The 15,679-nt window shown below is 42.6% G+C and overlaps 1 protein-coding gene across 2 annotated transcripts in view; it reads left to right on the plus strand.

The window, feature by feature from the left end:
* LOC134910997 (putative nuclease HARBI1) overlaps positions 1 to 15,679 on the plus strand; it is a 125,482-nt gene that overhangs the window by 67,175 nt on the left and 42,628 nt on the right. Inside the window, exon 2 of one of the 2 annotated variants that reach the window (XM_063919402.1) lies at positions 5,993 to 6,329. The exons of the other annotated variant lie outside the window; for it this stretch is intronic. The gene's annotated coding sequence lies outside the window, so the exon portion shown is untranslated. The remainder of the gene's footprint in view (positions 1 to 5,992; positions 6,330 to 15,679) is intronic. 2 annotated transcript variants of the gene reach the window in all.

Raw genomic sequence — 15,679 nt, forward strand, 5'->3', positions numbered from 1 at the left:
CAGCTGGCACTCAGGCTACATGCAGGGCCACAGGTACATGCTGTGCAATAGAGGAAGCTTCGGGGCTACTTCCACTACCCCCTGCTGCCTCCTTAGTGCTGCCTCACAGTGTAGAGTGATCCGTGGCAGCTCTTACATACAGACAGGAAGTGAGTGCAGGGGACAGGAAAGGGGTGACTGGGGTGTGCAGCATTCACTCAAGCACTGAATGCAGCCAGGGAGACCTGTGACCCCCAGCTATAGAGACCCCCTGGGTGAGGCTGCCCCCCCCCCCCCACCCCGTGATCGGGATCTGAGCTACAGGTAAGACAGTGATACAGGCTAGCAGCTTCTATAGTGTTACATGGTGTGTCTGCTTGTATCTACTGTATAGTGCTACATGGTGACTGCTTCTATCTGTAGTGTTACACGGTATCTGCTCCTATCTATAGTGAATTGTGTGTGCTTGTATCTGTAGTGTTACACGGTATCTGCTCCTATCTATAGTGTAGTGTGTGCTTCTATCTGTAGTGTTACACGGTATCTGCTCCTATCTATAGTATAGTGTGTGCTTCTATCTGTAGTGTTACACGGTATCTGCTCCTATCTATAGTGTAGTGTGTGCTTCTATCTGTAGTGTTACACGGTATCTGCTCCTATCTATAGTGTAGTGTGTGCTTCTATCTGTAGTGTTACACGGTATCTGCTCCTATCTATAGTATAGTGTGTGCTTCTATCTGTAGTGTTACACGGTATCTGCTCCTATCTATAGTGTAGTGTGTGCTTCTATCTGTAGTGTTACACTGTATCTGCTCCTATCTATAGTATAGTGTGTGCTTCTATCTGTAGTGTTACACGGTATCTGCTCCTATCTATAGTGTAGTGTGTGCTTCTATCTGTAGTGTTACACGGTATCTGCTCCTATCTATACAGTGTAGTGTGTGCTTCTATCTGTAGTGTTACACGGTATCTGCTCCTATCTATAGTGTAGTGTGTGCTTCTATCTGTAGCACGGTATCTGCTCCTATCTATAGTGTAGTGTGTGCTTCTATCTGTAGTGTTACACGGTATCTGCTCCTATCTATACAGTGTAGTGTGTGCTTCTATCTGTAGTGTTACACGGTATCTGCTCCTATCTATAGTGTAGTGTGTGCTTCTATCTGTAGTGTTACACGGTATCTGCTCCTATCTATAGTGTAGTGTGTGCTTCTATCTGTAGTGTTACACGGTATCTGCTCCTATCTATACAGTGTAGTGTGTGCTTCTATCTGTAGTGTTACACGGTATCTGCTCCTATCTATAGTGTAGTGTGTGCTTCTATCTGTAGCACGGTATCTGCTCCTATCTATACAGTGTAGTGTGTGCTTCTATCTGTAGTGTTACACGGTATCTGCTCCTATCTATAGTGTAGTGTGTGCTTCTATCTGTAGTGTTACACGGTATCTGCTCCTATCTATACAGTGTAGTGTCTGATTCTGTAGTGCCATGGTATCTATTTCGGTCTACAGTGCTACATGATATCTGCTTATATGTACAGTGTAGTGTCTCCTTCTATAGTACTACATAGTATCTGCTTCTATCTGTAGTGCCAAGATCATGTTGGCATATAATGACAGTTAGTCTTAACTCAGAGGGTCAGTTTGTTCCTAAAGCATGGGTGAATTACGGAGAGGGGAGGAGTCGGGACTGGAGAGGGGAGGAGCCAGGACTAAACAGTAAACCACCCCTCCTAAAAGAAAAGTCTAGATCCGCCACTGGGACTGACCGCGGCTGCTGAAGCTGGCATCGGCGGGCCGCTTCCCTCCACCCCGCCACCGGCCGCCGCAGATCCGCGCCACCCACAGCCTATCATAACAAGCAAGCTGCAGCTTGCTCTTTTGATAAAGTTTGTTGGAGCCGGATGTGTCGCGGCGTGACGTCATGTCAGTGACGTCGTGACGTCAGCCAGTGAAGCGAAGAGGAGCCGTAGCTCAGGACAGGAGCAGCAGACACAGACAGAGTAGGAGAGAGGACGCTCAGGAGGACGGATTAGTGAGTATGTAATATATGTGTTTGTGACTTTGTGTGATTGTTGTTGCTGCGTGTCTGCATAGAAATTTTATTTTTTATTTTATTTTTAAATATATATTTATTTTTATTTAACTTTTTTTTCTTCCCCTTTCCTGGGTGGGGGGGGGGGGGGGGGGGGGCTGCCTATTTTGTCAGTCCCGGGCCCCACTATCTCTGGTGGCAGCCCTGTATGTTTTAGAATGCTCGTGTGGTTATTTTTACGTTGGTAAAACCACCAAGAGTTTAAAAGTGAGAGCAGCTGAACATGTTTACAATATTCGAACAGGCTTGCTTACACACACTGTCTCCCCCCATTTTAAAGAATACCACAAATCAAAGGAGTGCAATATAAAAACTTTTGGTAGATACAGCAAATACAACCCCATAGAAAAAAGATTGTCACAAACTGAAATGAAATGGATTCACTATTTAGGTACTCTCAATATTGCTCCTTACTAGATGGTTATGGAACGACGGTGCATTTTTATAAATAAATTTCGGTTCATCAGGTATAACTCTTCCTAGTTCCACTCCTCTGTGTAGTGATTATTCTGAACGCACCCTCTCTTCCTTAATATTATTCTATATTTTATTGTTTTTACCATTACGTCTGTTATTAATTATGTTATTATTTTGAGGTACCGCCCATGTGGATATTAATGCGGTAGTATATATTTTGCACTATTAATGTGTATTTTTATGTGGAGTTGGATCACCGCTATTTGGAACGCAAAACCTAGGATGACATCCGGGTATATGGAACGCACGGCCGTGCCAAGGTTGCTTCCTATGATGAGGAAAAACACCCACTTCCATTGACGCGATGACCACTTCCAGCCGTGTGAAACTCACGGCCATCTTGGATCCGGCTTCACACATCGGACTGCGCCGGCGCGAACTTTGTGAACGCCGATTAGCAGCAAATGAGCTCAGGTGTTATCTGTATTAGTTAGGGTATAAAAAGGGAGCCTGGGGTGAGCAGGCAATAGGCTTATGATGAAGGACGACTGTCTGAAATGCGTTATGCGTAACGCTCTCCCGTTTTCACCATCCCTTTGTAAGGCTGTAAGCTGTTGCTGCTGTGGAAGTCCAGTGGTGGAATCCGGTTCTGGAGACTGCTTGTCTAGTGAGCCTAGGTCCATCAGGGTGTTCTGAGAACTCTGCCATCGATTTCTGCTATTGCCTGAAGGGATTTCTTTTATGCGCTTATATCTACTATGTTTGTAAGTGTGATGTATTAGTAAACCTGTGTATTTTAAAACGATAATTTGCACTATATTATTTTTCATTGTGTATCCCTTTATGAGCTAAATACCTGTAGCTCTTATATGTACTGTATATGAAGGGGACACAATTTGTTGCAGATTCTGCCGTAAAGAATTATTGGATTACCATCTGATGTGTCAGATTATTTCTGTGAATGTGAGATACTTGAAAGACGGTATTTCCTTCTTTATTTCACCTTTGTGGTGTATTGTGGGTGAATTGGCTATCTTTGGAGCGCTTTGCAATCTTTGTTTCACTTTATATGGTTACTAGGTCGACATGTTCTAGGTCGACATGACAAAAGGTCGACATGAGTTTTTCACAATTTTTTCATATTTTGAACTGTTTCATACTTTACGATCCACGTGGACTACAATTGGGAACGGTAACCTGTGCCGAACGCAGCGGTAGCGCCATGCAAGGGGACACGGTGCACTAAATGGGGTTCCCGGCTACTCTACAAAGAAAACTACATCAACATTTTTTTAAAAACCTCATATCGACCTTTTGTCAATTCGACCTTGCTCATGTCGACCTAATGCTTTTGTTGACCTATTTTAGGTGTCGACTTAGTTACTGTCGACCAACAGTGGTTGACCTAGACACTGTCGACCTAAGTGTGGTCGACCCTATGAACCACACCCCTTTATATCCATATTTTCACAGGAGAGGGATCTTGCAATCACTTTACTGCAGCCTATGATAATTACACTGCATATGCGCAGAGTCAGTAACTGTGGGGGAGCCTTTTAAAAATACAAAAGACTCTTCCAGAGTGCTGGCCTTTTCAAAAGCAGTGTTAGTTACTGTAGAATTTATAAATTGGTATAATCATGTAAAATATTATTGTTAATAATCACAGCACTGTTAATATAGCTTGAGTCTCCCATATTCAAAAGGGATGCGATAACGTGGCAGGCGCACGGAATCCCGGCGGTCAGCATATTGGGGGTAATTCAGAGTTACTCGCAGCAGCAAATTTGTTAACAGTTGGGCAGAACCATGGGGGTCATTCCGAGTTGATCTCACATAGCAACTTTTTGCTGCTCATGCGATCAACTAGATGCCAGCAATGAAGGTACCGGAATTGACGTCAGACAACTGCCCTCCAACCGCCTGGACACGCCTGCGTTCGGATCTCCACGTCCGGAAAACAGTGAGTTGTCGCCCCGGAACGCCTTCCTCCAGTCAATCTTCTTGCGGTCACTGCTGCGACCGCTTTCTTCGTACACAGCGTCGCTGCTCGCCGGTCAACGACGTGCCTGCGCAATGCGCCCGCCGCACATGCGCAGTTTTGGCCCGTTCGCACCGCTGCAATGAACCGCACCGTTCGAACGGGTCAGAATGACCCCCAATGTGCACTGCAAGTGTGGCAGATATAACATTTGCAGAGAGAGTTAGATTTGGGTGGGTTATTTTGTTTCTGTGCAGGGTAAATACTGGCTGCTTTATTTTTACACTGCAATTTAGATTTCAGTTTGAACACACCCTACCCAAATCTAGCTCTCTCTGCACATGTTATATCTGCCCTCCCTGCAGTGCACATTGGCCCTCATTCCGAGTTGATTGCTCGCTAGCTGCTTTTAGCAGCATTGCAAACGCTAGGCCGCCGCCCTCTGGGAGTGTATCTTAGCTTAATAGAATAGCGAACGAAAGATTAGCAGAACTGCTCGAAAATCTTTTCCTGCAGTTTCTGAGTAGCTCCAGACCTACTCCTAGATTGCGATCACCTCAGTCCGTTTAGTTCCTGCTTTGACGTCACAAACACGCCCTGCGTTCGGCCAGCCACTCCTCCGTTTCCCCAGCCACTGCTGCGTTTTAGCCTGACACGCCTGCGTTTTTTTAGCACACTCCCTGAAAACGGTCAGTTTCCGCCCAGAAACACCCACTTCCTGTCAATCACACACCGATCAGCAGAGCGACTGAAAAGCGTCGCTCGCCCCTGTGTAAAATTGCTTAGTTTTGTGTGAAATTACTTGGCGCGTGCGCCCTGCAGCCCATACGCATGCGCAGAACAGCCGGTTTTTAGCCTGATCACTATGCTGCGAAAAACGGCAGCGAGCGATCAACTTGGAATGACCCCTATGGTTTTGCCCAACTGCTAACAAATTTGCTGCTGTGATCAACTTTGAATTACCCCCATTAAGAGGTAAATAGCTATTAGGATTATTAGAGATCCAAATACCTAGGTATTTAAACGGGTGGACTTCAGTATGCCAAATGTCGGGATCCCGGCACACAGTATATCGGCGCCGGAATCCCGACACCCGGCATACCGACATATATTCTCCCTCGTGGGAGTCCACGACCCCCCTGGAGGGGGAATAAAATAGCGTGGTGCGCGTAGCGCGCCACCGTGCCTGCAAGGGGCTCCTTTGCGCTCGCCACGGTGTCGGTATGCCGTCGGTCGGGCTCCCGGCGCCGGTATGCTGGTCGCCGGGAGCCCGGCTGCCGGCATACCATACTACACCCATTTAAACGTGTCTACCCAATGCATCGGAAGAGAAACAAGTGGAGCTGTAGGTCATTCTCCGCTAAGATGGAGAAGACAAGAATTTTCCCAGTTTATCATGAGGCCTGAATAAGTACCAAAACTATCAATAATCAACAATGCTACCGGCAAAGATAACTCATACCTGTTTATGAACAATAGTATGTCATCTTCGTATTGCGCCATTTTGTCTTTCCTTTGTGTCAGGCGAAGGCCGTGAATTTCTGAGGCCGCCCTAATCTCGCACGCCAGAGGTTCAATAGTGACGGCAAAAAGAACAGGCGAGAGGGGACACCCCTGATGCATACTTCTCTGTAGTGGGAACAAAGGGGAGACAAAAACATTGACTGGTACCCTGGCCCTTCGAGCAGAGTACAGTAGTTTGATCCTCCGAATAAACCGGGACCTATACCGAAGAACTTCATGACCTCCCACTGGAATGCCCACTCCACAGAATCAAAGGCTTTTGCAGCGTCCAATGAGACTATGACTGAAGTGGAAGCATCTCCGCGAGAGGCGTGGAGCTGGAAAACATCCTTCTAAGGTTAATAGTTGTGGATTTACCGGGGATGAAACCAGTTTGATCATCATGTATAATTTGGTTGATGACTTGCTTTATTCTAGACGCTTGTATTTTAGCAAGGATTTTCACATTTGTTGTAAATAGGGAAATAATAATTGACCTATATGACTCACCATATCGGTGATCTTGTCTGGTTTCGGGAGCACAATTATCAGAACTTCGGACATGGATCTGATTAAACACTTCCAGCAATTTAGGCGCATAGAATTCACTATGTTTTCTGTATAACTCTAATGGTATCCCATATAAACCTGGTGCTTTTCCCCCAGGAAATGAACTTATGGCCTTAGTAATTTCTTCTAAGATAATTGGCGCATCTAGCAGATCCCTTGCCTCTATTGTCAGGGTTGGAAGCTGCAGCTCAGCTAGATATGTACGTATCTCATCAACAGAGTGCGCCAACCGTGTACGGTACAACTGCTGATAGAAATGCACAAATTCAGCAGCTATTTCAGTCATTTGTGAAACTGAGTCCCCACTCTGTGTAATGATTTCAGCTACCATTGCTGCATAACGATCTGTCCTAGCCAGATAGGTCAGGTAACTACTCACTGAGACGTAGTGATCTCTTACTGCACGGGATAAGTAGTTGAGAAGCCGCTTGTTATCACCCTGTGCATGGGTGAGACATCCGTCAGCGGTATATTCAGGTGGAAACCATTCCCTTCAGTGCGGCACCGAGTGAGTGTGTCAAATCACCGTGCAGATCCCCCAGCTTACTGAGCAACGCCCGGCCGGGCAAGGTGTAGCAGTGTTCCAAATGCAGGGGAAATTTGAGTGGGATGATTAGATCGCAGGTTGAATCATTCACCAGCAGCTTGTAACAGACGGCTGATAGCAATAGATGTTGCGCTCCATGGGACACTTAATGGTCAATTGTGGCCCTTTCTTCTGTACCCTCAACGCGTTTCTCCGCACCTCAGGCGGCTTCTTCAAGAGGCAGAGTGTTCTTCTCTGAGCACTATTTTGATTCTTTTATACCTTGTCCCATTAAAATCATTGGGAACAGGTGAGTATGGAGGCTCAACAGGTGCTTTGGAATCATAGCCTTCATACACAGATAACGTGTCACAGAGTTTTTAATTAAACATGGTCAGTTTAAAAAGCATTTTAAATGAAATCATAAGGCTGTCAGTTTATCATAGATAAGAACAACATATATAAAAAACATTTCTGTTATGCGGATAGAATCACTATAATCCCATAAGACTGCAGCCATGCTAAAAATCTTTCTAGCAGTTGCCGCATTATAATTTAATAATCTCCAACACCTGAGTGGGGAAAAGGAGTATATGAGCATGTGTGCACATATGGTGGGTTAAGTACTATGTGTTATTAATAGCATATTATAGTAGACATTAAGTTTATTAGATCTTAATTTTATTATTTATTAATAAACCTTTATACTGAGAAAGCCTATCATAAATCATGTGAAACAACATGTGTAAAAACATATCTACATAACACATCCCTTCATATTGCTATCTTTATGAGCTCAAATCTTAGTGTTATAGCATGGGACAATGTGAATTATAGAGAAACTTAGCACATATAAACATGTAAAGAGAAAGATATATATATATATATTATTATTTTTATAGTTTTAGAGGCTAATCCCTTCATCATATTAGCATGTAAGCTATTATAATCATTCCTATAGTCTCTTATCTGAAAATGGGAATGGTTGTGTGGGTCAGCGGCCAGACTAGCGTGCAGAAGGAAAATCTGGCGTGTCACTAGCAATATAGCGGCAACGCCAGGTCCGCTCGCAGTCATGGTCTCAAACTCAACAGAACCACTCCGTTAATATAATAGATGACAAAGAATAAATAAACAATATTACAAGTGCAGACAACAAAAGATGAGAGAGAGAGGGACAGAGACCAATCTCAATATATAATTCTATACTTCAGTGGGAGAGATAAAGTTAAGTAAGCTGAAACGGCTATATATAGCTAAATAAATTCAAGATCTATAGTTTCGTTCAACCCTTGGGGTTTCAAAGTCTGTAATTTCCAGATCCATGCAGCTTCCTGACGACATAAAGTTCTAAATCTATCTCCACCTCTAGGGGTGATTTTAATCTGTTCAAGGCCAATAAGTTGGAGACAAGGTGGATTACTTGAATAAATTTCTGCATAGTGACGTGAAACACTATGATTCATATATCCCTTAAGGATATTCCTTCTGTGTTCCATAAAGCGCAACTTCAGTGCCCTAGTGGTTCGCCCTACATAGTACATCTGACACGAACAGCGTAGCAAATAAACTACGAAATGTGTACTGCAATTAATGAAGGATTGTATCTTAAATTCTGTACTTGATCCAGACGGAGAAATATGTTTGATTTTATTAACCACATGAGTACATGTGGTGCATCTATTATGGTTGCATCTAAAGAAGCCCACAACTTTTGGGCCCACTAATGTAGGTTGTTCACTCATTTCAGTATTAGCAGGAGATCTCTTAAAGAAACTCGGAGCTAATATATTCCTAAGGTTTTTAGCTTTTTTAAAAATAATCGTAGGATTTGCAGGGAGAGTTGTATTTAATATTGGATCAGTCAGCAGTAATTTGTAATTACGTTTAATTATACAGAAAATTTTATTTGCTTTTACATTAAATTTTGATTTGAAAGCCAGATTATAGTGATTCATTTTTTGAGTTTTATTATCACTGTTACCTTTTTTATTTTTATTATTATTACTGTTAGTAGATCTAGATTCCTCAATAGCTGTTTCAGTGAATGGAGGGATATCTCGTGCTATGGTAATACATGAACCTTCTTTCTCATTTGAGTTCATATAAGATGATTGTATGTTAGTAGTTTCTAAGATACTTCTCCTATCTAATGTTTGTGAATAGGCTATGGCCTCTTCTAATACATCCTCGGGATAATCACGTTTTCTCAAGGAGGTAATAAGTTCCTCAGCTTGCTCAGCAAAAGTACAATCTGATGTGCAGTTACGTCTAATCCTAAACAGTTGACTTTTAGGTACATTATTAAGCCAACCTTTCTTATGGTTGCTCGTATACGGGATGTAACTACAGGTGTCAACAGGTTTTTTTATAAGATGACACTATCAGTTTCTCCTCTACCGCCTCCACGGTTACGTCCAAAAAATTGATTCGCGAGGGGTGGTGTGTGCAAGTGAAGGACAAACCGTACTCATTAGTGTTTAAAAAATCAACAAAATTCATAACTGTGTTATCATCCCCTTTCCAAATGAAAAACAGGTCGTCGATATAGCGACAATAGAGGACCAGGTTCGCAGAGTAAGGGCCCTCCCAGATCATTGCCTGTTCGAGGTCACCCATGTAGATGTTAGCGAAACTCGGTGCGAACCTGGTCCCCATCGCTGTACCGAGGACCTGTAGATAGTGACAGTGATCAAATAAAAAGTGATTGTGTGTCAAGATAAAATAAATAGCCGAAGTGATAAAATTGCGCTTCATCTCTGAGTCCATTCCGTATTTCATAAGAGCCTTATCAACGGCTTGCACACCTCTATCATGTGGAATATTGGTGTACAATGCTTGTACATCGCAGGTGATCAATTTATAATCATGGGCCCATTTGTGCCCTTCCACAAGTTTGATAAATTCCGTCGTATCACGGATATGAGACCTCAGAGATGTCGCGCATGGTTGTAAAAAGTGATCAACATAGTAGGATAAATTAGACGTAAGACCCCCTATCCCTGAAATAATAGGTTGCCCCGGGGGTTCGTGAAGTGTTTTGTGGATTTTGGGAAGGTGATAATAGGTCGGGACGATGGGGTGGAGGGGGTAGAGGAAATTGAACTCCTCCTGAGCAATCACACCCTCACTTTTAGCAGTTTCCAATAAGGTTTTTAGTTCCAGCTGGTATTTACGAGAGGGGTCCTGAGCCAACACTTGATAGAATGTTATATCAAGTAGTTGGCGTCTAGCCTCTTTTAGGTAATCACAGGTATCTTGAATCACCAATCCCCCCCCCCCTTATCGGCAGGTTTAATTGTGATTGTCGTGTCAGAGGCCAGCTGTTTGAGGATCTTCCTTTCTTCACTGGTTAAGTTATACAAACAAGAAGGTATTTTGCTGTCACATAATACCCGAAAATCATGTAAAGATTTATTATAGAAGGTTTCAATAGCACTAGTCTTATGTTGGAGCGGATAAAATTGAGATTTGTTTTTAAATAGTGATTGAGGAGTATCATTAATATCAAACGTGAGGATCTCTGATGTAAACTGAGATTCACTCACTGCACTTTCTATAAGTAACTCGTTTAGTATATTAAGACCTGATTGATCATCTCTATCTAGGATGACTTGTGTTTCAACTCCAGAGTTCTTTTTGGTGCAAGCAAAGAACCTCTCTCTACATAGACTCCTAACATACCTATTGAGTTCTATAAAAAGTTCAAAAAAATTGGGCTTTGAAGTAGGGGCGAAATTCATTCCCTTAGCTAATATCTTAGTCTCCGACTGGTTTAGGGGTTTGGAAGAGAGGTTAAAAACCACATCAGCACCTAATAGAACCTCTGATTCTTTCTTCCTCCCCCTCTGTCCCCCTCGTCTTCCTCTTCTTGTTCTCTTGCCCTTTTTGGAGTCCCTGACAGGGGTTCGTAACGGTTGTGATGTTGGAAGTGAGAAAGGGGGACATGGTTCCCTGATCTCTGATTTAGATCTAAAAAAGGCTCCTGATGGGATTTAGGCTCATAGTTAGATTTAGTATAATAATTAGGGTATCTTTTCTCCCATTTGGTATGGCGAACTTCCCTCCACCCAGGTGATGATGAGGGATATGTGCGTGGTTTTCTCATCTGGTTTCTACCACGGTTGGAATACCGTTCAGTAGACGTAGGGGAATTATATTCATCCCTACCCGTGTCTTTAGTTCGAGCATTAATCTGAGATTTCCCTTGTTTAGGTTTTGAGGGGGTAAAGGATTTATCACGTCTCTGATTTTTGGAGAAACTTCTCACACGATCTGATTGATAATCCAATAGATCTCTTGTAAATTTCTTTTCTTTTCTCTCAATAATCTCTCGTTCGTATTCTTCTATTCTCCTATTTACTATTATTTCTCTCTCTTCATAATATGGCTCTTCCTTATATTTTCCTAATTGTTCTTGTAGAGTCTTAATTTCTTTTTCAATTTCAATAAGCTTAGATTCTCTATAATCAATCAATAATTGCATTAGTGCCATAGAACATTTATCCAAAACATTCTCCCACTGTGTTTAAGTTCTGGATTGTCCTGAAATGAGAGGCTCTTAAAGATCCACAGACCACGAGGAATTTTGTTATTTTCAATATATTTAGTAAGGGAAGTCTTATCCCACCAATGTCTACATTCTGCTTTCAATAGTTCCTCGAGTCTGCTGGAATCCTGAAAGAACCCATCATAAACAGGATCATCTCTTTTCTTATTTACATTCTCCAGTGTGTATTTCTTTAATATTTCATGTCTACGATGTATTCTATCCGCATAACAACCAACATTCATATTTGAAACACACCACTGCACTGCTGCCCAAACCTATGGCAATTGGAAATACAAACAGAAAAAAAGGTTTGTAGGCGCTGAGCAGGGTCGTGCAAATATAACACTGATAATGGCAGCCACTTGGTAAGGAGGTAGCCAGCCTCCTAAAAGTAAAACAACTTAGAGCAAACCACCAAGTAGGCGCACAGTACCAATGATGTTGATAAAAAACAATTTATTGACATAAAAACAATAACAGACTCATTAAAAGATCACAACAATACACAGAGCATATAACTGAGGTATTATAAGCCTCTAATACACACATAAGATGTGTTAATATGTGAAAGGGACGCTGAAATACGGGAGAGCCCGTCTCTGTAGGATAGGGTTAATCTCTCACATTAATTCCATATCAAACAGTTCAAATGGAAATGAAATCCTGCAAAATGATGTAATAAGCGTCTATGACCATAGAGGTGTCCAGATTTAAATACTGTTTCCTTGGAGCAAAGTGTGCATAATAAACCAACCGATTGCTGTTACTCACTGAGACGTAGTGATCTCTTACTGCACGGGATAAGTAGTTGAGAAGCCGCTTGTTATCACCCTGTGCATGGGTGAGACATCCGTCAGCGGTATATTCAGGTGGAAACCATTCCCTTCAGTGCGGCACCGAGTGAGTGTGTCAAACCACCGTGCAGAACAGAAATGTTTTTTATATATGTTGTTCTTATCTATGATAAACTGACAGCCTTATGATTTAATTTAAAATGCTTTTTAAACTGACCATGTTTAATTAAAAACTCTGTGACACGTTATCTGTGTATGAAGGCTATGATTCCAAAGCACCTGTTGAGCCTCCATACTCACCTGTTCCCAATGATTTTAATGGGACAAGGTATAAAAGAATCAAAATAGTGCTCAGAGAAGAACACTCTGCCTCTTGAAGAAGCCGCCTGAGGTGCGGAGAAACGCGTTGAGGGTACAGAAGAAAGGGCCACAATTGACCATTAAGTGTCCCATGGAGCGCAACATCTATTGCTATCAGCCGTCTGTTACAAGCTGCTGGTGAATGATTCAACCTGCGATCTAATCATCCCACTCAAATTTCCCCTGCATTTGGAACACTGCTACACCTTGCCCGGCCGGGCGTTGCTCTGTAAGCTGGGGGATCTGCACGGTGGTTTGACACACTCACTCGGTGCCGCACTGAAGGGAATGGTTTCCACCTGAATATACCGCTGACGGATGTCTCACCCATGCACAGGGTGATAACAAGCGGCTTCTCAACTACTTATCCCGTGCAGTAGGAGATCACTACGTCTCAGTGAGTAACAGCAATCGGTTGGTTTATTATTCACACTTTGCTCCAAGGAAACAGTATTTAAATCTGGACACCTCTATGGTCATAGACGCTTATTACATCATTTTGCAGGATTTAATTTCCATTTGAACTGTTTGATATGGAATTAATGTGAGAGATTAACCTTATCCTACAGAGACGGGCTCTCCCGTATTTCAGCGTCCCTTTCACATATTAACACATTTTATGTGTGTATTAGAGGCTTATAATACCTCAATTATATGCTCTGTGTATTGTTGTGGTCTTTTAATGAGTCTGTTATTGTTTTTATGTCAATAAATTGTTTTTTATCAACATCATTGGTACTGTGCGCCTACTTGGTGGTTTGCTCTAAGTTGTTTCACAGGTAACTACCTGGCCTGTCCCCATTAGCATGTCTAGAATGATCCTCAAATAGTAACTTGCAGTGTGCCTTGTCAGATAAACAGCTCCTTCACGCCCTTTGAGCCTCTAATCAAGCAGCTTTAAACTCATCAGTGCCATCAGTCAGGTAAGCTATCTCAAGTGATCGTCAGGAGGCTTCCAAATCCAACTCCTTTGTCTTTATAAAAAGTTTCGAGGTTGGCTACTCTTTTAATTAATGTTCCCCTGAGAAAGGCCTTAAAAGCATCCCATAACACCCCTGGATAAGTAGTATCTTTATTCAGAGCAAAATATTCCTGCCAAGCTACCTCCAACTCAGACCCCGTGCCCATACATGTAAGCCAGAACTTATTGTGCTTCCAATAAGTAAAGCCACATTGTCCCCCAAAGTCCTTTGCTAGCACAAGGGGGGAATGATCTGAAATGTCCCGAGTTTCATAGGCTATAGACTGGATTCTGGGCAAAAGATCTCTGGAGACCAGGGCTAAATCTATCCTAGAAAATGACATGTGTGTGGCTGAAAAACAGGAAAACTGTAACGGCATTGAATTCCTCTACCTCCACGGGTCAACCAATACCATTTCTTGAATCATTGCTGCAAAGTCACCTCCGCCCCCTCTGGTACCATGCCATGAGCAACCTTGGATTTTCTCTCCAGGACGGGATATAAAATGTTGTTAAAGTCCCCCAGCATTATCGTAGAGCTCCCGGGGAATAGGGCCATACATTCTGCAGCCTTCTTTATGACTTCATATGTGAGGGGGGAGGGATATAAATGGCCAAAATAAGAACCAACAAAGAATTCAATCGACAACTCATAAAGATATATCTACCTCTAGGATCCGTCTGAACTTGTTCTAAAACAAAGGGGACAGTTTTACGTATTAAGAGTCACACACCTCTGGATGAAGACGTATAAGTGTAGTGGTATGCCCACCCTATCCATAACTTTTTAAGTGGCAGCAACCGTCCTCCCAATAGGTGCGTCTCTTGAATACATATAATGTCTGCCTCATATTGTCTAATCTGACGCATAACCGTAGAGCGTTTAACCTTGTCGTTTAGCCCCCGGACATTCCATGACAATATTTTATACTTTCCTGATGCCATCATACCTTCATTTGAGCATGTGAAATTGTCCAGAACACACCCTGTAACCGCAAATTTTCTCTCCAATAAAAAAACTGGGACCTAGCACCATGGCATAATACACAGAAAAAAAAAAACAGCATTTAATAGTAACAATGATCCACCCCCCAAAATCTCAGACCCACCCTGCATGTCAGACCCCAACATTGACATTTAAAAAATGTAACAACCGGTCTGAACCCGTATCTAGCAACCAGTAACATTCAAGCAGCATGTTACCACTGCCGTGACCGAGAAGAAAATGAAGGCAAAGTATATAATAACCACCATGGCTCGGGAGGTGCTCACCCCCTCCAGAAGATAATCACCGGAATGTTACGAATCTTACTGAAACTGTAGCTAGCAGAAGAAAACCATAACTAAGAACAGTTAGATGACAACGCAAATGCATTGCTAACTATACTATAGGAGAGTACAAATATTAAATTAGAGAATATAACAACAACCAGCCCCACCCTCCGTCTATGTAAAGACATTAACAAATACCTCAATTGCTAAAACATATATGGGAGCAATGCATTATAGTTACGTAAGGACCCAGCACATAGGTAGACAGAATATCAGTCAAGATTCAGGGCACGGGTAGCCAGGAAGTTGCGGTTCAGCCACACCATCGCTTCCCTAGGAGTCATGAAGAATTTAGTGGTACCATCATGAATAACTCTCAGTTTTGAAGGGAACAGCATTGCATATTGTAATCCGCAGTCGTCGTTTGACCGGTAGGAATCTCTTTTTGCACGTAGACTGCGAAATCAGGAAATACGGAGATCTTTGTACCATTGTAGCTCAGGAGATCCTTGCTCCATGCTAGTCACAGGATAGCATCTCTATCAGCATAGTGCAGCAGTTTCGCTATAAACATGCGCGGAGTTGCACCAGATGGAGCGCGCAGAGGAAGTCTACATGCTCTCTCCACTGCGAAATGCTTAGAAAAGGATTCCAGGCCATCATTTTCTATATG

Source organism: Pseudophryne corroboree, chromosome 1 (genome assembly GCF_028390025.1).
Source record: "Pseudophryne corroboree isolate aPseCor3 chromosome 1, aPseCor3.hap2, whole genome shotgun sequence".
Taxonomy (NCBI): Eukaryota; Metazoa; Chordata; class Amphibia; order Anura; family Myobatrachidae; genus Pseudophryne; species Pseudophryne corroboree.